Source organism: Tursiops truncatus, chromosome 10, assembly GCF_011762595.2.
Source record: "Tursiops truncatus isolate mTurTru1 chromosome 10, mTurTru1.mat.Y, whole genome shotgun sequence".
NCBI lineage: Eukaryota > Metazoa > Chordata > Mammalia > Artiodactyla > Delphinidae > Tursiops > Tursiops truncatus.
In genome coordinates, this window is record NC_047043.1 from 32,265,235 (window position 1) to 32,290,983 (window position 25,749).

Genomic DNA, 25,749 nt, shown 5'->3' on the forward strand with positions numbered 1-25,749 from the left:
CTTGGGAGTAGAGGTGGGCAAGAGGGGTTAGGAATGGCTGGAGGGTTATCCAGCCAGCCGTTGGGCATAGACCAACTGTGAACAAATAAAAATAAAAACAAATATATGTTGAATCATCACCACAGAAAAAACAGATGCTCCTAGGAGTTTCCTACATGTGAATGGTAGTACAGTACAAGCGTGTTATGGTGTGGAAGGGCATCTTGTAGGTCCCATTCCAGCAACGAGGCTGATCACCACCAAAGTGTGTGTGCAGCACTGCAGGCTGGATTCAGGGAAAGCCGTCTGAAGTCCTGCTAGGCGGGAATGGAGCATAGGGAGGGAGGAGGCAAGGTGGCACCGTTGTAGATCTACCTTTGCTCCAGTTTCCAGCCCATGATTCTCAGAAGCAAGAGAGCTGCTTTTCAAAGGTTAACCGTGGAGCTTGCTAATTTCTTTGTAAATTCCATTTTAATGAATAGATGCATCTAACTTAGGACACTGAGCTTCTGTTAGTAGCTCAAAGACTGATACCCCTTCAGCACCATTTTGAATTCCACACCTCTGTGCATGTGTGCACACGTGTGTGCATGGCTGCACCCTCTATTCACATCCCTGTGGCCCAGATCTGTTTTTCTCATTGCCTCACAGAATCCCCGTCTTGTCAGAGCACTGGCTCCCCTGCCCCGCACTGCCCAGTTTCTTTCCTCTTTCCTGTATGGGTGCCATGTGGTGGCGCTTCTTTCCCCACGGTGCTCAGTAGAGGCCAGCTCTCTGATCTGTGGCTCTTGCTGCTTTTGGTCATTTGGTTATTGTTGAGGGGCCTGCCGCTCACCCCTAACAGTGAGTCAGGTGCCTTTGATCAAAAAAATGGAAGTCGGCTGGTTTAAATGCAACTTCTCGCTCTCCCTCTAGTACTCTAGAGCAGGGCCTCTCAAACTTTCACGTGCACATGAATCACCTGGGGTTCTTGTTAAAGGGCAGATTCTGATTCCGGAGGTCTGGGGTGGGGCCTGAGACTGTACTTCTTCTTTTTTTTTTTTTTTTTTTTGCGGTACGCGGGCCTCTCACTGTTGTGGCCTCTCCCGTTGCGGAGCACAGGCTCCGGACGCGCAGGCTCAGCGGCCATGGCTCACGGGCCCAGCCACTCCGCGGCATGTGGGATCTTCCCGGACCGGGGCACGAACCCATGTCCCCTGTATCAGCAGGCGGACTCTCAACCACTGCGCCACCAGGGAAGCCCATGTACTTCTTTTTTGGGGGCGGGGGGGGAGTGGAAAATTTATTTAATTAAGTTTTATTGGAGTATCGTTGCCTTGCAATGTTGTGTTAGTTTCTGCTGTGCAGCAAAGTGTCTGCGCTTCTTCTTAGCTGCCAGGTGATGATGATGATGCGGGTCCAGGAAGCAGGGATCTCAGCCCTCAACCAGATTTCAAATGCTCAACAGCCGCACATAGCTACGGCTACCGCATTGGACAGCACAAATACTAAATATTTCCACTGTTGCAGAAAGTTCTACTGGACAGCGTTGGCTTAGAGTCTAGCCAGGGAGAGAAGCCTTCGTTAAGTAAACAGACAACCAAATAATGTGGAGCCGTGGACAGCGATAAAAGATTTAGTAGAGGGAGTCTTGTCAATGAATAACCTAGTGGAGAGGGAGCCAGAGTTTCCTTGAGGAAGTGATGGTTGAGTTGGAGTTGGATCAGGTGGTAACCAGGCTTGCAGGGAAGTTGGGGAGGAGAGTGGAGGAGAGAGAATCCCAGAGTTCAAGCATGTGAAAGTGCCTCAGGATGGCACTCACGCTCGCCGGCATTCGATAAATGTCATTCCCCATGCACACGCATGTTGACTGTTTAATCCAGAGCTGTGTGGAAGCACAGACCCTGGCTATCCCTGGTGAGCGCAGGCTCTGGAGCCACATTTCCTGGGTTCAAATCTGCTTGCTTAAACGCTTAGTGCCTCAGTTTCCTCATCTGTAAAATGGGCAGAATAATATGGACACAGTAGAGCTGTGGTGAGAATTGAGTCAGTACCTGTAAAGCACCTAGGAGTGCCTGGTATACTGCAAATGCTATTGAGTTGTTGGCTGTTATCATTGCTGTTCCCCATGCCTGTGACTTGTGAGCAGGGGGCTGCCCTACCTCGAGCTCCTGGTAGAATCAAGGAGTATCGACTTGGTGCTGGCCCCAGCGCTTGGGAGCAGGGCTTCTGGGCTCTGGGCTCCCACTTCCGGGTGAGCCAAGAGTTCTGAATCCTGGTGCCCCCCCTCTCCACCCTATCCAGTCCTGTCCTCTCTGCTTTTAATCCTCCCAACTGATCCCATAAATGCTTGGTTTGGCTATGCAGAAGGCACAGCAGTTGTAGTCATTTCCATGGCCTGTGAGCCATGTAGCCTAATAACAATACAGCAAGGTCAGTCCCGACGCTGACATGTCAGAGTCACATCATTACGGATGTTAGGACTCCAGAGGTGGAAGCATCTCGCTGACTTCTATCAGGCTGAAACCCCCGTGCCCATTCCTGTCCCCCACGATGTGTCACTCAGGCACACATGGGGTGTCTTGATGCCGTGCAGCTACCACGGCCGGATCGATCACTCACAGCTTTGAGATATCAGAGGGAGTGCTCCCGCCCTCCCATTTTACCTTTTTGGTTCCGGTGCCGCTGGGCCTGTGGTATGTGGTGGCCCTTATCTGGGTGGGGTTTCAGGGTTTAATCTCTTTTCCTGTGAGGGAGTTGAGGCCATTATCAGAGCCGTGACCTTCTTCACTGGCCCGTCTCAGGTCTGTCCTGCTGCCAGCGCAGAGCCAGCGATTTTTAGCACAGAGAGTGACCACTCTAAATGCTTGGGCCTAGCTAGAGGATTTGCTGCACAGGATTCATTCCCAAAGAGACGTTTTTTCTAACCAGGTCAAGACGTCACCATGACTTGGCCCATCCAAGCAGTTCTTTTTTGAAATGAGATGTGATGCATGAGATGGGCCTGTATAATATCGTTAGATAATATAATTGTTGAGAATATTAGAGTTGGGACTTGAGCTGCTTTAAAAGTTGAAAGGGGGTAGTAATGGTGGAAGTTGCTGAGATCACTGTTCTGGAAGGAATGAGTGTGTTAAGTGATTGCTGCCACCAGGTCTCCTGGGCTCTCTGTCTGAGGCTTGCTGTAACCCCCCATGACTCAACCACCTTCAGATCGTTGGGTTCCACTTGCTTTTCCGAAGTTTTCTTCGTTATATTTTTAGATTTCCACATTTATGCCTTCGGGGCTTCTTGGCTTGTGTATCACACACACGTTCATATGTATGTGTGTGTATACACCCCTTTGAGTGCACGCACACACACAGACACGCACACACACATCTCTTTGAGCTACATGTGTCTGTATAGTTGTTTTGTTTTGTTTATCTTTTTAGCGGTCCCAGCTGAAAGCCCATCTAGGACTACGGACCCCAAAGAAAAAATATCTTCGCTGTATCCTTGAAATACTCCATTTCCTTATGGCCCGGAGGTGGTCGGATGTGGCCGTTGGGATTCGTCACTGCCCTTGGCCTCCGTGTCTCTGCATCCGTTGGTGGGTGTCTGTGGGGCAATTTCCTCCTCACGTTAAGTAAGCACTGGAGGGGCCCATGTGGCCCTTGGAGGCTCTTATATTTTCCTCCCATGGAGGCTAAAGTCAGTAGCAGGGCCCCCTTTGGATCTTGTGATTTTTTTCCATCCCTTGTGCCAGTTGGAATGGGGGTGTACTTTTACTTAACAGTGGTGGGAACCCTGCATCCTTGCCCAGGGACTCAGGTCCGTTCTCGGGCGAGAAGAACCTTTATCGAGCTCCACAGGGTGGAGGGAGCTGCTGGCTCTGACGTGGCTGCTGCAGGTTTGTGTCAGGCCACGTGAGCAGCATCAGGGAAGGAGTTGGGTGCCTGACAGAACCACGTTACAGGACCTTCGGAAAACATCCCCTCGGGCGTCCCATTCACTTCTCAGGAGGAGGATGATAACTTACTCATGTAAGTAAGACCTTAAACCTTGACTGCAGTCGTGAACACCCCAAAATATTGCCTGAACCTCGCTCCCCAGTTTATAAGGACCCCAACCAAGGATGATAAAAGCAAGACGTGAAATAAGCTTGTGAAAATTGACACATTTTCCTTTGCTGATGATTTGAGTCAGGACCCATCTGAGTTAACACCAGCCAACGAACGATTGATTACTATTAAGGAACAAGCCCCTAAGCGATGAGTGCGCGCTTCTGTGCTGGGCTGTGAGAGCTCGGTTCATTTTGCCGCTCGCACACCTGACTTTTACGTGAACCTCTAAGCCCATCTCTTACTAGGATCTCCTTGGGGGCAAGGATTGGTTCATTTGCCTTCCAGCAGTCCCTGGAACATCAGGGACGCTCTCTTTCTATGTGTATATCTTTGTTGGAAACGCGACAGAGGTCCAGATCCATAAAAGCAGACCAGTTTCCTGTCCTTTGCTCTCAGGTTGGCACAAAGATGTGCCAAATGCTCCGTGGCATCACTGAGCCGGGTGCTCCATGGAAGATCCTCTTCTCACCCAACTGGAAGTATTTTTCCAGCATGACCTGGATCTTAAAGGCCAGAACACAGCCTTCTGGAATTCTTAGAAAGTAGACACTGTGACAGGAAGGTAAATATTGACTGTCTTTAAAAACCAGTGGAAGGGGCTTCCTCAGGCCCTAAGTAAAGTGAGAGCCCTTTGAGCACATTTACAGAGGTCAAGTTCTCAGTGATGGAGAGGGAGGCCTAGAAAAGGAGCGAGAGCTGTCTCCTTGCCTTTAGACGGGACTGTCCCACCCGGCGGGGAGTTGGCACTGTCATCTGCCTACCAGGCTGAGGAGGGATGCTCCTGCCCCCCCCCCCCCACATGAGGTCTCGCTGCCTTTTCAGTATTACCTGCAGCCCAAGGAGGTCAGGGGGCTCTGCTGTGAGCTTCACCTTGACCGTCTGAGAGAATCCAGTCACGGATCACCTGTTTTCTGAGCTGTTGTTCTCTGTGTAGAAATCCCAGGAAAATTCAGAGCGAGCAAAGCTTCCTTGGGCTCAGCCCCTACACTCCACCTCACCCCGTACCTCACTGGGCCTCTTCTTTCAAAGATGTCACACCTGGTTTAGACCATCTCTTGACTTTTGCAGGAAAAGGATGGCTAGTGATGCACATTTGACTTCTTTGGAAACAAATTCTCCATTCCCAGCTCTCTGGCAGAGCTCAAGGGAAGCGGGGAGGCTGAGGGCAGGACTGTCCACGCAGATGCGTGGGTTGGGAGAGCACATGCCTCCGGCAGCGCTGCTAGTCTGGCTTTACCTGGGACTCAGAGTGGCCTGGAGGTCAGACCCTACGCTGGGCTCTGAATCCCTTCCTCTCCTCTGCTCAGGGACCTACAGCACCCAGTGGCCCTTCATTCTGCATCTGTGCCTTTGCCCCTTCTGGCTTAGTGGTTAGCCGCTGGGGAGCTTTTCTGAGTGACCCTTGGGGAACTGGTTACTAGTCGGGGTGGCCCGTTTGTCATTCAGTTAATCTGAGGGGGGGACCTGCAGTCTCCTACCTGCAAGGTGCCTGTGCGTGGGAGAGAGGGAGTGAATGAGAGAGGGTGTATGTAAGTGTCAGTCTTCTGTTTTCTTACTTCCAGTTAGTCCCCATTTTCAGCCTCACTCCCCACCCTTCCCCATGCCTGGCATCCTTGCTTCTCTCACCCTCTGGAGTTTACAGAGCAGATCACACCCTTCTTGTCCACATCTTTCTCTGATCATTTGTCTTGCTATCTCAGTTATGCCTCTTGTCCATTTGCTGTCATCCTGTAATGGGCTAATTGCCTCTTTTCTGTTCTTTTCAATGTTGTAAGTTTACATAATTTAAAAAATTCCTTTACTATCATTTTAGTGGAGCCTTAGAAGGAAAAGGAGATCAACACATGTTTTCAATCTACCGTTCTTTTAACCAGAAGACCGTGGCATAATTTGGAATCACTTCCTAGAATTCCACTCTATTTCTATAGCTGCTATTTACCCTGTCTTGGCATTTTACAAATTTATATTTTGCCCGCCCTCCTCTACCTGTCCATTAAAAACAGCGTATGAGCATCTTTGTAGCTAAATCTTTAGGCATATTATGATCTCCTAAGGGTGAATTTCTGTAAGTAGAATTTCTGGGTCAAAGGATATGTAAAACTTTAAGGTATTACTGGTGCATATTGCTAAATTTCTCTTCATAAATACGACACTACTTTGCATTCCCACTAGCCATAGATAAACGTGCTTGTTTCTCCACCCTCTTGTTGATACTGGGTGTCTTTGAGCATGTATGTTTGGGTATATAATGTGAACACTCTGTGAGATAGATTCCTGGCTCAAAATGCCTGCACATCAAAGTTTGGATAAACATTAGTCAACTTACCATCGGTGTATGAGCATGCTTGCTTCTTCCACATTTTTACCAACACTGCACTATGATATAAAAATCTTTTCCAGTTTAATAGGTTGATTTTATTGATTTCTCCCGAAGTTGAGGATTTTTCATGTATTTATGCCATTTGTATTTCTTCTTTCATGGACTGCTTGTAACCCATTTTTTTCTTTGTGTGTTTGTCATTTTCTTGATTTTAAGCTCTCTTTATATATTAAGGCTATGAATATGACAAATTTTTTAAAAATTTTGTTGACATTTCATTTTGTTTGCCTTTTTTGTTTACACATCCAACTGATAAGTTTTTTTCTTTTTTTTATTTCTGAGATATACATTTTAAAGTAATAACTAGAATTATGACTTATAACATTATACCAGGACATATAAGATTTTTAGAAATTTCATGTAATGTATGAAACATTTATATTAACATATTTCCATACAAATAACCCAAAGAAAGTTTAGTATTAGTTTTTTTGTTTGTTTGTACTGCAGGTTCTTATCAGTCTGATAAGTTTTATTACTAAATTTAAAAAAATTTTTATTTATTTTTGGATGCACTGGGTCTTCATTGCTGCGTGCGGGCTTTTCTCTAGTTGCGGAGAGTGGGAGCTACTCTTCGTTGCGGTGCGCGGGCTTCTCATTGTGGTGGTTTCTCTTGTTGTGGAGCACGGGCTCTAGGTGCACGGACTTCAGTAGTTGCGGGCTTGTTGCTCTGTGGCATGTGGGATCTTCCTGGACCAGGGCTCGAACCGGTGTCCCCTGCATTGGCAGGCAGATTCTTAACCACTGCACCACCAGGGAAGTCCCTCCGACTGATCAGTTTTAAACAGTAAGGTTTATCAGCCTTTTGCCTCTGTGGTGTGCTTCCAGAATTACCTGAACCTTGGGCTTCTGGGGTGTTCTTTATTTCTTCATTTGACCACACCTGAGGGATGGGCTGGCTGCACATGTGAATGTGACTGAGTTCCAGCGTGGTCCTCAGGTCCTTCAGAAGGAGGGCAAGGTCACCATGGACAGTTCTCCAGGGGCTGCTTAGCCGCAGTGGGCGTGGGGGGTTGGTCCTGGGGAAGAGGCAGCCCCGCCTGAGACCCAACATTATTGACCTGGGATGCGGCTGGCAGGAGTGTTCCAGGACCCACCTCACATTGGGGTGATCCAGAGGCAGAGGGTGAATGTCATGAGGGGTATGGATGTGATGTGGACAAGCATGGCTGCTAATCTCAGTAGGCCCCCCCTGCCACTAACAGCTGGCCTCAGGGCAGAGGTGTTGATCACTGGGAACAGTGATTAAGAGGAGGGGCTCTTCCTGTCCAAATCTGATCTGATTGAGCCTAAGAGGAAGTCAGGACAAGACAAGTGGGACCAGGGCTTTAAATGGCCCACATTAATTTGGTTCAACTCAGGCTTTCTGTGATAAAAGCATAGAACAGTCTCAGATGACACAGGACAATGTTGCTTCGATGGCTTTACTTCCAATTTATGTTTCTCCCCAGTGCTTACCTTACCAACTTGCCTCCTGCCTCTGCATTTTCCAGATTTACCCCTGGTGAGACGTGCTTGGGGAGGAGGCCGAGGGGGGCGGATGCTGGTAAATTGCATTCAGAGCATAAGCTGGGGACTTCCAGGATGGAGGGGACTTGGAGCCTCATTTTCCCCAGCCATTAGCCCATGGGCTAGAAATAAGATCTGTTTCAGAAATGTGTGAACGGTGCTGAAGGGATTTTCTTAAACTTTTAGCAAAGTGAGTTCTTCAGACCTATTTGAGATACTTTGACCAAACCTTCAGAGTGGCCTTTAAGATGCTGTCTACTATGGGGTGGCTATTCAGATGTATAATTCTACATAGACTCCTAAAAATTAGGGATAGGCCTTTAAGATGCTGTCTACTATGGGGTGGCTATTCAGACGTATAATTCTACATTGACTCCTAAAAATTAGGGATAGGAATTGGGATGTAAAAACCGTAAGAAGCTGGATTGTGATCATTACAAAACTGCTACTTCCTTCTGCTCCTCAGACTCACCAAGTTCGCTCCCATCTCCAAGCCTTTGCCCCTGCCACGCCCTCCGTCTGACCTGCCCTCCCCCAGATCTGGTACAGTTGACTCCTTGTCTTCATTTAGGTCTTGCTCCAATGTGGCATTCTCAGAAAGCCCTTCCCCACAACCCTAGTTAAGGTAGCACACCCCCGCCCCCATCATGCTATTCTCTCTCCTATTGCCTTATTCTCTCTTCTTCATAGGAGTTACAATATCAATGATAATAATAATAGCTAATATTAGGGAGTACCAACCACGTGCCAGACAGAGTTATAAGAGCTTTACTTGTATGAATGCATTTGATCCTCACATTAAGCGTATGAGAAGAATATTATTATTCCCATTTTACAGATAAAGAAATCAAGTCCAGAGAGAAGTTACTGTAATAGTTCGGCCCTGGGAGTCTTCTAATCAGTAAACATTTATTAAACACATATTATGGACCAGGACCAGGCTCTCTGCTAGGATTAGGGGATCCAAAAATGAGTAAGTCATTGTCCTTGCATTCAAGTCATCAGGAGACCAGTGTTCCAGACCAGGCTGGGCCAGTGGCTCCTCTCTGAGACCCTGGAGCAAGTTGCTTACACAGATATATGTGCTTTAATTTCCCCATCTGTAAAATAGGAATAAAGGAACCTGCCCCAGCTAGTCCTCTGCATTCGTGGAAGATTTGTTGGTGAAATCACTTTGAGATGTGCACACGGTGGTGCAGATGCAGGGAGCCATTGGGCATCCTCACTCTGGAACTAGGAAACAGCAAACATATTCTCTCTTCCTACCTGGATGAGGGAAAGGTAGATAATTAGCCACCACTCATCTCTGTCTTGGTGGTACCAAGTCCTTATCAGATTTCACCCCCTTCCCTTACTTGCAGTCATTTTGTGGTATCAAGCAATTCTTAAATGTCTAAAAGAGTCTAGCTAGAATCTCAAAATCAATTTTTGGTCCATTGATGTAAGAGATGTTGTACTTATATAACTGGTCAATAGGATTATGGTATGTAGGGCAGCTGTCCCATCTGATTGAAAGTGGTGAGTTTTATTTTCCAGGGACCCCAAAATCCCTTGCCTACTGATGGTACTTTTTGTTGGTTTTTTTTTGCGGTACGCGGGCCTCTCACTGTTGTGGCCCCTCCCGCCGCGGAGCACAGGCCCCGGACGCACAGGCTCAGAGGCCATGGCTCACAGGCCCAGCCGCTCCACGGCATGTGGGATCTTCCCGGACCAGGGCATGAACCTGCGTCCCCTGCATCGGCAGGCAGACTCTCAACCACTGCGCCACCAGGGAAGCCCTGATGGTACTTTTTTGAAGGAAGTTGTTCTTATTCATCATTAGGCTACCAGCCTGGCTGTTTAATTCCAACAGCTGGTGTTATTCTGAAGCCAATGCAAGAGCACTGTTTTGGTTTCTGTGGTTTTGCCAAGGCCATTAATTAAAAACAAGCTCGTGATAATGGATGGGATGTTGGTATGTGATGGGGAAACAGCCCTGTGGAAAGGGATTCTTGCTCCTTGTCATCCTCTTGAGATGGACTTTAAAGAACGGGTGACCAGACCTTTCAAGTAAAGCAGGCCAACGTGTCTGACCCCATCCTCCTAAATAGTATGTGAGAGGGAGCTTTGGTCGCTGGTTCTTGCCCTGGGCCTCACCCGCCTTTCTATCATCATGGCTTTTTTCCTGTGTCTAATTTGTTGCATGATCTGTTAATAACCAAACATGCCCTCACAAGCTGGGGAATATTTGCAGAGTGATAAAGCAATTATGTTATAATCTCCCACTTTCTAAAAGAGACAGGCATCAGGACTGCACACTCTGGGAAGCTTCCAGGTGCCAGAGCCTATTGACTCTGTTCTTTCATTCGTTTGTACTGTTGCCATCCAACTGTAGGCCCCTGTCACCCCATCCATCCCCCACCTGTCCATCCATCCATCCATCCATCCATCCACCCATCCATCCACCCATCCATCCATCCATCCACCCATCCATCCACCCATCCATCCATCCAGACATCCATCCCTCCAACCACCTGTCCCATCCAGTGGATCTCTTATTTTTGAGCACTTATTATGGATCAGGCCCTGAGCTAGGGCCTGGGGATGTAAAGATGAGTAGGTCACCATCCTTGCATTCAAGTGATTCATACAGTAATAGCAGGACGTACGAGAGTTCAGTGAAGTGTTTCACGCTAGCATGGTTGGGGCTTTATATTCCCACTACCAAGAAAAGGCAGGGCTTCCCTGGTGGCACAGTGGTTGAGAGTCCGCCTGCCCATGCAGGGGACACGGGTTCGTGTCCCGGTCCGGGAAGATCCCACATGCCACGGAGCAGCTGGGCCACTGAGCCTGCGCATCCGGAGCCTGTGCTCCACGATGGAAAAAAGACAAGCTAGGTGCTTACCTATATACATCCTCCCTCCTTCCGTCCCTACCGGCCTCTCATCCTTCCACAGATATTAACACCTACTAGGAGCAAGTCCCTTCCTTGTGTGTATCCCCACCTTCCCTCGCTTTGACATTGGTCCATTTCCCACCCATGTAATTCCCTTACTGCTTCAGGCATGTCACCTGATCTGAAATTTGGGGCAACATCCTGTTCTAAAGGTAAAGTTCCAGCTCCTGAGCTTGGCGTTCTGGATCCCTCCACTGCGCTGCCCCAGCCTGATGACCAGCCTGTGTCTCACTCGTCCTGTGACCAGCAGACCTACTCACTGCTCCCAGACGTGTCTTGCATGCTGCCGTCTCCCGTCTAATTCCACTCACCCTGCAAGGAAAGCCTGGGAAGGTGTGTTGCCTCCTGGTTTGGGCCCTGGAGGCAAGCATGGCTATTTTCATTGGATGCCCGTCCTACCACATTGTATGGTTACCTTTCTGTGTGTGTCTGGCTCACTTTCCTTTTGTCACGTGGATGGGATTCTTGCTTCATATATCTTGGTTCTCCTCAGTGACTAAAGGGCCTACATATGGAAGTCACCATCTCTATTTGCTAATTAAAATTGGGGGAAATTATACATTATTTATCACCTCTTCCTGGCAGTCCCTTAGTTCTGCTACTGAACTAGACAAGGTTGAAATTACCACTCTGGGACAAATGTGTGGTTTATCTAATCCATTTTTTAACTCTCAGATAGGTAATGGAGAGTGTGAGAATGTGTGCTATTTATTCTCCATCTGCCCCCCGCCCCCGATCTATTTCTGCCACGCTGTGTCTGGGGAGGCTGGCCCCTATGGATTACATCAGCTGGGCTCCTTTATTTTACCTTCTGGTTTCACTGGGTTTGGCCAGTAGGAGACACCAGCAGGAGATATAAGAACAAGGAGGAGAGAGAGGTTGGAGTATTAATCCCCCTGATTTCTGGCAATGGCTTCTTTTCCATCTGCAGCCCCTCTCCCAGTACTGGAGAATCACTGGGCTCCAGGAACAGTTGTTCCCTCCCCTTTCCCTTCTAACTTAGGGATGATCAAGGCTTCTTGCTGGTTTCAGCCTCTGGGTGCCGCACCATATCTTGTTGGTTCCCTTAACCCTTCCTACACCTCTCTAACTGGTCCATTCATTAAATTATTTCCATTTAAACCTTTTTGAGTGCTATCTATAGTATTACCGAGAGTCAACCTTGCAGGCTTAGTTATCAGCCCATGAATTGATCTGTTTCATTTTCTTACAAAAGGGTTTTGGGGTTTTGTTTTGTTTTTTTCGACGGGGAGCACACATTCAGAAGAATCTATGATAAAAATAATAGTCTCTTGGCTTCTTCCCTCCCTAACTTGTCACTCTCCCTTGAGGCAACCTCTTGTAACTCTTTCAATTATCTTTTTCTGACATTTACCTCCATATTTAAAAGTAATGTGCTTTTGTTTTACTCCTATTTTAGAAATTACCTGCTTACTTCCTGTTATGATAGATGACGACTTAGCTCGCTTATACCACCCTCCTACCTCCCCTCCCCACATCCTCACAGTATAGTTGTATCGTTATTTATAGTTCCTCTACTTGGTTAGCTTTATAAGTAATATTTTTACTATCATATTTCTTGCTTGTTAACAACAGTATCTCGACGCCCTTAGTCAGTAAGATGAAGGTATCAGTGCCCTTACCCCAACTGCCTTCCAACTTTTCAATTTCTGTCATCTCTATTTTTACTTTTACATTGTTAAGGGTGATAACACTTACATTTTTATTTTGTAACTGCCAGTAAAAACTGTGCTGTGTCTGTAGTTTGACTCTAAAGACTGAAAAATCAGCAGATAGGGCTTATGTGATTGTGAATGTAGAAACAAGTCGTGAATTGACAGTCTAACCCTCCGACATACTTGTTTGGTTTGCCTAGTGATTTTTTAAAAAAGTTTCAGCCAACATTTTAAAATAAGGAGAGTTTTCCTAACAGATTCAGAGTTTGGGGTATTGTTTTAAAGGCTGTAAGATCTGGTCTGACGTTCCAGATGGCAACACTCTGCTGGAGGCTGCCCGCTTTAAAATGGGCTTTCCTACTCCAGTTTCCTGCAGTCCCTACTACTCATACAGTGTATGCATGTGCTCAGACTCCTAGCCTGCTGTGTTCATTTACTTATTTACCTGACCCTGAAGGCGTTTAAGTGTGTGACCCTGATGCCTGATCTGTTGTCCTCTTTGGAGTCCATAATATGTATTTCCTTTATATATGTGGCTTTATATTTTTCCAAGAGTATGTCATTGCCTTCGTTTTTTCCCCCCACCAATTGCTATTATCATATCCTCATTGTTTTTCCTCCCAAACTCTCTAGCCAATTGGGTATTTTATATGTTCTCCCTTCCCCCCAGAGTTCTCTATCCTCCTCAAGTTTGACCTGGTTGCTGTCTAGGCCTGCTACACAATTGACATTTGGGATTTTCCTGTACTGTTATACTAGGTTAGTTCTGCTGCTTCCTGGATCTCATCTTTTCTTTGGGTCCATTCAGTTTCTTCCGAGAAGGAAATTCCTTTTTTTTTTTTAATGCTTGGGAGAGTAGATACCTGGCCGCCCCATGAGTACCAATGGCTCGACTGTTCTGACATCAGATTTTATATCATCCCTGCCTCCCCCACCCCACCACCTTTTCATCCTCACATTTGATTCCTGCCCTCCGCTGCCTTGGCGGCTCTGAGTCATGAGCCTCTTGGCCATTCTGCCAGGCTGATGGACTCTCATAATATCTGTGCCTACTACAGGGTCAGGCTCCCTGTGGCTGCCTCATCAGTTTCTCATCTTTCATACTTTGTCTCTTTTCCACAAAGTTGTCCCAACCTCTTTTCCAGTAGCCCTTACCTGTTCCCTCTGTTGTTTGAAATTATGTCTTAAAAAAACTTATTTCAGTCTCATCTTGGTGATGATGTGTCTAGATGGAAAGAATATAAATGAATGCAGTTAATTTGTTGTCCACCATCTAAAGTAGGTGTTTTTAATCCTAAATTTACCTCTTTTAGGATTTAGAAGTTCCTTGTATTATCAACATGTTTATCCAATTCATAATTTTCTTTTAACTATCAAATTTAGATCTTGTACTAACACTGTTAAGGCAGTGGTAGCTGCCGTAATCATCTCCCAGTTCTCAGGGGCTTACCACGATTGAAGTGATTTCTTGCAGCTCTAACAGTCAAATGCAGCTGTCCTGGCATGACTGGCGTTCCTCCACAAAGTAATTGAGGGACCCAGGCACCGTCCGTCTTGTGACTGTGCTCTGCCTTAGAGGATGCATTCTCAACTGGGGCAGTATCACGCTTAGGGGGGCAAAATTAGCTCTTGGGGCCAAAAAAAATCTCATTTTAATACATAAATCACAGATATACATTTGGTACATAAACAGATAAACAGTGTATTAAAATTTCCTAGGCGGAAGAAGACACCTAGGAAAAAAGTATCTGAAAACGCTCCTTACAAGGGCAACAGTGATGAAAGAAGGTTGAGAAACACTGCAACCGGGCCTAGGAGTACCCTGTGTTCAGGTGGAAGGGAAAAAAACAAGGTGGTGAAGGCTCACCCACTTCTTAACAATCTTGGCCCCCAAATGACAGAGACCTCTTCGCCCACATTTCATTGGTGAGCTCTAGTCACGGGTCCCACCTTGTCACGGGAGGAGCTGGGAGGTGTAGCTCTGGGCTAGGCAGCTGCCTCTCAGTGACAACTCTCAACTAAATGAGGGGGAACACAGATTTCGGAGGACGGCTGGCCTCCAAACACAGGGGTCAGCAGACTTTGTCTTACAGAGCCAAGTAGTAAATGTTTTTGGCTTGCGGGCCATGTGGTCTCTGTCACAACTGCTCAAGTCTGCTTATTGTGGCCCAAAGCAGCCATAGACACTATTGACATGAATAGGTGTGGCTGTGTTTCAATAAAGCTTTATTTACATAAACAGGTGGCTGGCTGGCCTGCAGGCTATGGTTGACCAACCACTACCGATCCCTACACCTGATGACCATTCTAGAGCTTTTCCATTGCCTACTTTTCCTCGCCTCTCAGGACCTAACCCAGGTTCTTCTACATTCCCTGTTCTGAGACGGGACCTACAGCCGCCCCTTAACTGAGTGAGGAGTCCGTAGTTTTTCTGTGAGACGAGTGGGATGGGGTATGACCCTCAACCAAGTGAAGTGTACAGGTCCCAAGTCTGGAGACAAGGAATGCATATTGCATGTGACAGTATGGTATTAAGCCATCCCCACCTCTAATCTCCACTGCCACCTGACACGGTAGGAGGCCGAGTACCTGGCACATGTAGTAAGTGCTCAGAATATGGGGACAACTCCTGTATTCAATGCTCAGGGGTCCCTTAAAATACCTGCATTAGATGAAATAAGTCCTCAGAGGATCTGCGCTCTGCCTCTCATAACATTAGAAACTATACCATATTTTCAGTGGATTATTTCAATGATTAAAGCTAATAGTTTAATAACACGGCCATATGCTCACATTAGAAACGGAATAGAAAACTACATATACAATATGATCTCAACCATCGTATTTTAAAAGTTTAGCAAAAAAAAAAAGGAAATATTCTCACAAAACGATGGGATTATGAGTGGCTTTTCTTTTTCTCTTGTGTATGTTTAAAACTTTTACAGTGAGCATGCTCTCTAGGTGGAGGAGAATAAGTGTTATTTTAAAACTATAGGGGAAGGGAGTCAGCGCTGAGTGCGAGTGGTAATGAGGGCGTCTGCCCGCTTGTGGGCATAGACATGGACCCAAGGATTCCACCAGCAATTCTGTCGGAACAAGTCCCTCTGAGGCAGCCTGTCCTGCTCACCCTCCCCCAAATTAGAAAGGCTTCTTTACATAGCGACTGTGGAAGGGTTCCAGCCTGCTTCTCCACTGAGAAATTCTTCTCATTTCTAAGTGATGAGAACCTCATCTAGATTCTGTTTCCGCTGAGGCGGGACCAGCCTCTCCGAATGAATCATCTAGATTATCAATAGGGTGAGGAGGAGAGGCGCCCGGGGTTAACTGCGTGTCACAGGCATTGGTCATCTCGGCCTCTCCCCGGTGGGCTTACTTGACTTTGGGGAGAAATGAAATCACTTGCACCCTAAAGTGCTCTCTGTGTTGGACCACCAGCCCGGTGGCCTGACCTCCAGGTGCCCCTGCCCCCCAACGGAGCAGAGAACAACCCATTCTGTAGTCGTAACCAAATTCAAGATCATACCCAAATGCCCGTAATTGTCCAGGAACCCTCTGGGTTCCTCATTTGCCTCTTCCAGGTATTGAGTGATTGGGTTTGGGGGCCCTCCACCCATGTCATGCCCACTTGAGTCCCTTCTCTTCAGCCCTTGGCTGTTTCTTCTGGTGATTTTGTTCTTCATTCCTGGTCTGTCTACACACTGCCTCAGCCTGTGCCCTCCACACTCATCAGACCTGTTGCATTCTCCAGCTCTTAGCCCCTTCACTAGGACAGGGTGGCCCCTCTCCCTTCACCCAGGGCCCTGTCTTGACTCTCAAGGGACATCATCTGCTTGAAAACAGCTCCCCGTGGCCGCCGTCTGCTTGCCCATAGCCTCCATGCCTCCCTGTATTCGACCTCCTCTGCCCTTGTTCCAGGACCTCCCTCTGAGCTCCCAATTAGGTTGGAGGAACCTTATCCCAGCTCTTTGCCTCCGCCCTGGCTCCTGTGTTCTGAGATCTGGTCCTAGCATCCTCTCTTTCATCTCAACACACATACCCTGGACGTGCACGTGATGTACGCGCGTGTGTAAGGACCACACTCCGGCAGGCACAGGCACCGGTTAGTCCTGTGTGTGCACATGGACTCCTTACGGTGACTTGAGAGACCCTATACCAGGGCTTCTTAGCCTCAGCACTATTGATGTTTGAGCCCGATAATTCTCTGTTGAGGGGGGCTGACCTGTGCATTCAAAAATGTTTAGCAGCATCCCTGGCCTCTACCCACTGGATGCCAGTATCATGTCCCCAGCTGTGACAACCAGCTATGTCTCCGGACATTGTCAGATATCCTCTGGAGGACGAAATCACTGCAGGCTGAGAACCACTACCCTACATGTCGGGGACCCCCTGCCCCCCCCACCACTCCTCTGCTCTGTCCCACCCACTGTGCCTGCCGTGTGCACACTGATCCTTGCCTCGGGGCCATTGCTTCAGCTGTCCCTGCTGAATGTCCAGTGTTCTCCACTCAGATTTTCACTTGGTCATCTGGGCCTCAGCTCAACTTTCACCTCCCCAAGGCCTTTCCTGACTGCCCTGTGGGAGCAAACCTAGTTGCTTCATCATGTTTACATGAGCACTATTATCCGAGGCACCCAGCCTCGGATTTGGAGTTGAGAGATGAAGACGGGTGGGTGGCAGAGTCAGAAGGCTGCCAAGAAGCCCCTCTCGCCGGCTTATGTAATTCGCTCCGCGGAGAGAGAGTGCAGTGGGGCTCAGCAAGTGAGTCCCTGGCTGCTTGTCATGTGAAGAAAACTGATGGGAACGACACTTTTCCTCCTCTGCTTCCTGCCCTGCTTTTTTGTTCTTTGTATCGTGAATAATGTGAATACAGGAGGAGCCTCATACTTGGAGTTATTTTTATAAGGTCTCCTCTCTGCTGCAGATGACTCAGAGCTGGGGCCTTCTCTTGAAGACGTTTCTTGGGAAACGCCAGAGAGATGCTGCGCCCTAGGTGAGCTGGGGGTCAGAGAGGCCCCTGACCCATCTGGAGCCGTGTCCACTGGGGGCAGGAAGTGGGGCTGGAAGGAAGGCCTTGCTGAAGGCCAGCGCTTCTCCCGGCTTCCCTCTGCCTAGCCAGCCGTGCCTTTTCCTCACCATCCTTTTCTGCTCCAGCAGAAATGACCAGGATGGCCTGCCAGTCTGGAGAAGAGAGAGGGCACTGCCCCCAAGGTTGGCACTGCCCCCAAGGTTGGCCCTGCAGGCTGCTGGTAGACAAGGCCCCAGCAGGCTGGTGGCTCTAGTCTAAAGGTATGAAAACTACCTGGACAGTGGTCACCAGGCCCTGAGGGAAAAGGAGAATCAGAGAAACCTCTTCTCATGTCTCCAGCCGCCCCCGCTGCCCATGTTCTTGGGGTGTGAAGGCTGCATCTTACTCTCTGTTTCTTCCATGTCTGGCGCTAAGACTCAGTGAATGTGTGTTGAATAAAGGAATTAAGGAAAGAGAAGCACCTTTTTATGTGTAAAGCTGAACTACCTGGGCATGTGTATAGCACAGAACCTCATGCCGTGGAGGATGGTGGGTTCTGCACCTGCTCCAGAAGATGGGCGTGCCCAGACCTCGGCACGTGGCCTGGAAGTTGTCATCACCCTCGGCGCGGGCATCATCTGACTTGACCCCTCACTACCACTCTGAGGGCCAGAGGTGTCGTTTCCTTTTACAGAGGGTCACGGAGGTCAACAGCAGCACGCTCGGTGCTGTGCAGTTAGTAACCGGCACAGCTGGGTTCTTCTGCCCTAAATCTGCTGATGCTGTGACTGGTGCCCTGACCCTGTGATGCCCTAGAACCTCAGAAACCCCAGAAGTAGAGACTCCCTTGCTTTTGGAAAAGACTCCACACCCTCCTTCACTCACAGCTGCAGTGCTGTCCTTCTGGAAGATCTGGTCCTTTCCCTTCTGTTCTGCCTGTAGCAGAATTGCTGGTTCTCACCCATCTGCTACCCGACAATTCTTGGGAGAATTGGAAGGCCCCTCTCAGACACCTCTGATGGTTCTAGAGAAAGGGGGATTTGGGGGCATACACCCTTTTTCCTCCTGCTAAAATTCCCTAACCCCCCAACTCCCTTTCTTGCTGTCTTCTCCCAGGTCACACGGTCCCCGACTTACAACCCAGGTGGATGGAAAAGGTTTCAAGTTGATCATTTGGAACTCAGAACGCATTTCTCCATAGAAGTAGCTTGAACATGATGCTGAGTCTACCTGTAATATATCTGAGATAGAGTATTAATAACATTGGCCAAGTAGGGAGCTAGTATTAATATTAATGATTTCATTCATTAATTAACTAATAATAAGCCATCACCATCTCTTGCCTGGAAGACTGTAGCAGCCTCATCACAGGTCTGGCCTTTTCCACTCTTATCCTCCTATAGCTTGTTCTCTATGTGAAAAGCTGATCAAGCCCCATCTCTTCTCTGCTCTGAGCCCTCCAGTGGGTTCCTATCCCCGTGACTGGGCCCGTTCCTGCCTTGCCAACCTCACATGCCGGCCTTTTCCAGCTCCAGAAAGCTTGTTTCGCCAGAGGAGTCAGCAGCCGCTGTTCCCTCTGCTTGGAACTCTTGCCCCTCCTCGAATTACCTGGTACAATCTCAGTTCATTCAGGTCTCTGCCAGATGACACCTTTTCAGTTGCCCCAGGACACTTCAGATAGGTGACCTCAGATACCCATCCCCCATCACTCCTCTGCACCCCTCCCCTTCGTAGCACTGATCATACCCATTCCACTGCTGGTGTATTTGTTTACTTGGGTCCTGTTGGTCTCCTCCACTAGGATGCCAGCTCCACAAGGGCAGGGACCTGGTTTGTTTTATTGGCCGTTCTGCTTTCAACGCTGGAAGAGTACCTGACATATGGTAGGTGCTCAATAAATACTTTTAAGTAAATAGATACATGAACGAACGAACGATGTGTCCACACCTGACCGATAGGCAGATTGTGGTTTCTTGTGGAATTTATCACACATTCCAAACATCAAAAATTAACTTCTTCATTTCCCAGCCCTTGGGATTTGAAGTGTAGGGACCTCATTTTAGTAATGAGTTCGTCGATTATTCTGGAAACCAGGACTTCTTACTCTGCATTCTTGGCGAAAATAGATACTCTTCTCCGGTTCTGAATTTGGCAAAGGAGGGGGGTGGGCACTTTGGTGTCGTGAGTCTCCTGCCTCCAGTTTTACTGAGAATGGCCATGTATTTTTGATTACTCTAGCTGGGTGCTTCTCACCTCGGCACCACTGACACTTTGCACCAGATAATTCTTTGTTGTGCTGTCCTGTGCACTGTAGTATGTAAGATGTTTAGCAGCATCCCTGGCCTCTACCCATATGATGCCAATAGAACCTCCCAGCTATGACAACCAAAAAATGTCTGCAGACATTGCCATTCCCTCGAGGGACGAAATCATCCCAGGTTGCAAACTACTACTCTACCATGTGCTGGAAGTCTCGCCACACCCACCCCCCGCAACGAAGAATTATCTAGCCCCAAATGTCAGTGGTGCCAAGTTCAAGAGAGCCTGCTGTAGCACAGCACTGATGGAATGTTCTATTTTCTGCTGCCCAGTGGTAGCCACTTGTCACATGTGGCTGTGGAACACTTCAGATGTGGCTGGTACAACTGACGAACTGAGTTTTTATTTCATTTTAATTAATTTTATTTTTTTTTAAGATTGTTTTTATGTGGCCCATTTTTTTAGTCTCTATTGAATTTGTTACAATATTGCTTCTGCTTTATGTTTTGTTTTTTTTTGGCCCCGAGGCATGTGGGATCTTAGCTCCCCGACCAGGAGTCAAACCCACACCCCCTGCATTGGAAGGCGAAGTCTTAACCCCTGGACTGCCAGGGAAGTCCCCATTAGTTTTAATTTAAATAGCCACTTAAATAGGCTAGTGGCTACCATATTGGATAGCACAGCTCTAGAGGAACCTGTGCAGCTCACACTTTAGTGTCACACAAGTCATCTGGGGAGAGCAGAGTCTGATTCGGCAAACCGGGGGTGAGGACTGAGAGTCTGCATTTCTAGTGAATTCCCAGGAGATACCAAGGACCTCAATTTTAGTAAGATGACCTAAGTCTCTAACCTAAAGAGCATATAAACACAAAAATGACATTTCTGCTGCCTGGAAGGGCTTGTTAAAAGACACAGTGGTGTAGTATGGGGTGATGGGGAAACTGTGGTCTGTGGAGTCAGACAGATACTGGTATGAATCCACTGTTACTCAGCTGTGTGCCCTGGGCAACTTACTTAACCTCTCTGAGCCTCAGTCTCCTCAACTATAAAACAAAACAGTGATCATTCCCAGCTTGCAGTGTGATTCTGAGACACTGTATTTGAAAGCACCAAGCCCAGTGCCTGCCTGGCCCATACTGGGCACTCAGGAAATAGCAGCAGGTGTTACTGATTCATCTAAAGTAAAGGCATCATTTACACACATCAGCCCTTAACGTTTAGGCCATGCCTGAGACCCCCCATGTCAGAATCACTCAGATGTTCTTTGGAAAAGCAGATCCCTGGGCCCAGCCCACACCTACTGAGTCAGAGCCTCTCACCGTGGGGCCCTGGAAGCTTTGTTTATTGTTGTTTTTAATTGAGGTAAAATTCACACAGCATAAAGTTAACCACGGACCATTTTAAAGTATAGAGGTCAGCGGCATTTAGCGCGTTCTCAGTGTTGTGCAGCCATCACCTCTGTCTAGTTCCAAGGCATTTTCATCACCCCAAAAGGAAACCCCATACCCATTAAGCAGCCACCCCTCATTCTCCTACCAGCCCCAGCCCCTGGCAGCCACTGGTCTGCTTGATATCTCCATGGACTTACCTACCTTCTGGGTATTTCAGATAAAAGGAATCATTCAGGGCTTCCCTGGTGGCGCAGTGGTTGAGAGTCCGCCTGCCGATGCAGGGGACACAGGTTCGTGCCCCGGTCCGGGAAGATCCCACATGCCGCGGAGCGGCTGGACCTGTGAGCCATGGCCGCTGAGCCTGCGCGTCCGGAGCCTGTGCTCCATAACGGGAGAGGCCGCAACAGTGAGAGGCCCGTGTACCGAAAAAAAAAAAAAAGGAATCATTCAATATGTGACCTTTTGTGTCTGACTCTTTTCACTTAATGTTTTCGAGGGTCATCCATGTTGCCGCATGTATCAGAACTTCGTTCTTTTTTATGGCTGAATGATATTCCATTGTGTGTAGATACCAGATTTATCTGTTAGCCAGTTGATGGACGTTTGGGTCGTTTCCACTTTTGTGGCTATTGTTAATAGAGCTTCTTTGAACATGTGTGAACACGTTTTTGTTGGAGCACCTGTTTTTAGTTCTTTGGGGTTTACACCTAGGAGTAGGGTTACTGGGTCACTGATAACTTTAAGGAACTGCCACACTATTTTCTAAAGCAGCTGCACCATTTTCCATTCCTGCCGGCAGTGCAGAAGGGTTCCAATTTCTCCACATCCTCACCAGCACTTGTTATTATTTTATTATTACCAACATAGTGGGTGCAAGGTGAAGCTTCATTCTTAACTTCCCCAGGTGGTCCCTATGGGCGCTAGAGCTATATTCAGGAGAGCTTGCCGTGCACTGGGTTAAGTGATGGTCTACGTCTCACAGAGGTATGGGACTTGGGACTCAGTCAAACAGTGCTTTCGTTGGGCTGGTGAAACCCATCAGAGGATTGGAGTTGTTAATTTGAGTGTGTTTAAGAGGTTGGGTTTTTTTTCACACATCTTACTGTCTTAGCCCATAACGAAAAACCACAGAGGATGGCTTATAAACAACAGAAATTTATTTCACACCTTTCTGGAGGCTGGATGTCCAAGATCAACATGCCAGCATGGTCGCGTTCTGTGAGGGCCCTTTCTTCCTGGTGCATTGCTAATACTTTCTCACTGTGTCCTCACGTGGCAGAAGGGGTGAGGGCGCTATCGGGATCTCTTTGATAAGGGCACTAATCCCATTCATGAGACCTCCACCCTCATGGCCTAAGCACCTCCCAGAGCCCCCACCTACTAATAGCATCACCTTTGGGGGTTAGGATTTCAGCATATGAATTGGTGGGGGAGGGACAGAACATTTAGCACGTAGCACTTACTCCCTCCCCTTTAGTAAGGGGAACTGAGAGGATAGGGACAGCTTGTTCTCAGCTTGCCCTGGAAAGGCCAGATCAGTGCAGATGACCCGTGGGAGCTCCCCCACCCCAGTGCCCCCATGGGCAAGTTACTGCAAAGCGCCTCTACCTGCGGCTTGGGGCTGGCCTGGAGGGCCTGTCCCGTCACGAACTGGCTTTGAATTCTTCTGTTTTAATAAAATTTAATGTGAAGTTTTGCACTCCACCAGATAGTATAGCTGGGCCTGATTTAATTTTTAAAATTAGGGGTTATCCCCCCAAATATTAAAGTGTATTTCAGGAACACATCAGGTTAATCCTGTGGCTCTGAGGATAAAGGTGATAAACCGGGGTTAGCGGGCAGAGGAGTGTCGGGGAGGGGGTTATCGTGGGAGTGCTTCATGAAAGGGATAGTATTCCTCTCTAACAATGAGGATTTTGTTTCCCTCTTCCGGAATTTCCTCGAATATAATCTCTGGGGTGGAAAACAACATTTAAACGATGCATTGTATCCACAAGCAAAGGGAGCAAGGTCCTACTGTAACTCCCTGGGCCACTTCAAGATTGCTCTAGGACAGAAGCCCAGCACCCGTGGCCTCCTTAGGTTCTCAGCCTTGGCCACATGTCACAACACCTGACCAGCTCTAAGCACTATTGTCTAATGGGTTTTGGTGAACCCCAAGCATCTGTGTTTTTTAAAGCTCCCCAGGTGATTTTGATGTGCAAACAAACTGCTGTGCTCACCCATGGGACACGATGGTGCAAAAAGCAGACACTTGCTCATGCCCTCAGAGAGCTTACAGTCTGACTGGGGAGGCCCCCTCGTTAATGACATAATTAATGAATTGCAACTTTGATAAGTGCTGTTGCACACTTGCGTTTCTGGAGAGTCCAAGAAGTCTCACTGAAGCTGTATTTGAAAGCTAACTAGATGTTAATGAGGGGGGAGCTAGGAGAAGAGCATCCCAGTCAGAGAGGGACCAGCATGTGCAAAAGTCCTGGGGTAAGAAAGAGCTTGGAGTGTGTGAAGACCTGAAAGACAAGCTGACTGGAGCTGTGAGCAAGGGAATAGGAGGCCTGAGGAGGTTGGAGAGTGGATGGTGGTCCGCCATCCATTGTCAGCCTATGATAAGTCTGTCTGATATGCTCTCAGTGTTTGAGCTGCTGTGATATTGGTCGAATACCCCAGCTTCTGTGTTCTGGAATAACCAGGTGCATGGAGACCTGATGAAGTGGCCACCTATCTCTCATAATGGTCTGAGCAGGAATGCCCTCTTCTAGTGCCTATAAATTATTTATTCTTTTCTCAACCTCCATGGAGGTACGAGTGGGGCATCTACAGAAGAGGAGAGATGGTTGGAGAGAGAATGGGAGTTTTCACCACATTGGAAAAGCTTCCAGGCCGCCCCATCTGTTGATAGAATGTGTCTGCCTTGAAAATTAGATCTTCTTCCGTGTCACCATCATCTCTGTACAGGAGAACTTGTTTGACAGAATGAGTGGCCCCCACGTGACTGGAGTCTAAGGTTTCTCATTGCATTGATGACCCTCCACCCTGTTTCTTAGATGTTCTTAGGTTAAATCTACAGATTTAATTCCTCTTCCTCCTCAATTTCTTCTCCTCCCCCTCCTGCTTTTCCTTCTTTAAAAAATCTGTGCCAATTTCTAATTTATTGTGGGTGGCATGGAGGGAATTCTTCACACTTCATTGCGTCCTGCTTCCCATTTCAGAAGCTCCACAGTTTGTCTCCTGTGTCCCCTCCCCTCCCCTGGCTGCCACCCTGCTGCCTGTCCAGTTTTTGTTTCAACTGCTCTGTGGCCAACAGGAACCCTTCCTCTTGGGTTTGAGCCTCTCAGTACCCATTTAAAGTGTTCATGTCTCTATAGTAGTTTTTCCCTCCCAAGACTCTTACATCTTCATTCTCCCCTTAACTCTAACAGCAGTGTGGTCTGTAAGGCGTCGTTAGTCACCACTGTGTGCAGAAGGGAAACTGAGACCTAGACAGCCATGTGGGGCATGGGGCAGAGTCTGGCCTTGCCTGGTGGCTTGCTGCCTGTGGGTCCCTGGAAAATCACAGAGCCTTCCAGGGCTGTGTCCTCACTGGTCGTGTGGGAAAGACCTAAGTAAGATTTCCATGCCCGTAAGGCAGTGCCGTGGTAGAGAGGAAGGGCTTTCCGGCTTCCCGTTCTGGTTCCATCACTTAGTTCTGTGGTCTGGGACAAACCAGCAGGCCTCAGTTTCCTCACTTGTAACATGGTGATACCAACAGTGACCCCACAGGACTGTTGTGACTATTGGGGTGCTTCTTGGGAAGACCCAGCACCAGGCCTGACCTGTGTTTAGGCCTTCAGGGTGTGGTAGCTGTTCCGTCTCCTCTCCCTTCTGGAACTCGGCTGTTTGTCCAAGGGAACCCCAGCTGTTAGTGGTGGAACTAGAACCCAAGTCTGCTGGCTGCCGGCCTGGAGCCCCCGGGTGGAGCTCCCTGTAAGTCCTGGGGTGGCATCCAGAGAGGGTGGGCCTGGGGCCACCGAGGTGAGACTCGGTGCCCGTTAGCCCTGGTGCAGGGGGACTTCCCGCTGGGAACTCTCAGCACAGTGGCAGGGGACCCATGAGGTCACACACCAAGAAACTGTGAGTCATCGGGACCCCTGCACCCCTGCAAAGCTGCCCTGCAGCCCCAGTGCCAGCTGGGAAATTGTTTCCTGGATTCCTGTTGATTTTCACGTTGAGGAGGAATATGGCTGTCCCCACACACTGCTGTGTGATAGTAATGCTGACACTTACCCAGGGCCAGTTGGGAGCCAGGAAATGTGCTCAGTGTAGGACCTGTGCTCTTGCTAATCTCACAGCAAGGAAGGCACTGCTAACTCCATTTTATGAAAGAACCAGGCCAATTGACCAGTGAGGGGCGGGGCCAGATTTGAACCCAGGTCTGCTTGGCCCCAAAGCTCATGTTCTGTGCATGAAATTGTATGACCTTCCGTCGAGTAACATTCACCACGAGGCTTCTCCAGCAGTCATTTAGTAATAGAACGCTGGGCTTCTCTGGTG

At 48.2% G+C, this 25,749-nt stretch overlaps 1 protein-coding gene across 20 annotated transcripts in view; it reads left to right on the plus strand.

The window, feature by feature from the left end:
* Positions 1-25,749, plus strand: part of TRERF1 (transcriptional regulating factor 1) — a 296,865-nt gene that overhangs the window by 201,278 nt on the left and 69,838 nt on the right. Inside the window, exon 4 of one of the 20 annotated variants that reach the window (XM_033864245.2) lies at positions 19,371-19,452. The exons of 18 other annotated variants lie outside the window; for them this stretch is intronic. The gene's annotated coding sequence lies outside the window, so the exon portion shown is untranslated. Of the gene's footprint in view, positions 1-3,634; positions 3,984-19,370; positions 19,453-25,749 lie in introns of those variants that run through there. One more of the 20 variants, XM_019949713.3, reaches the window with a different exon arrangement.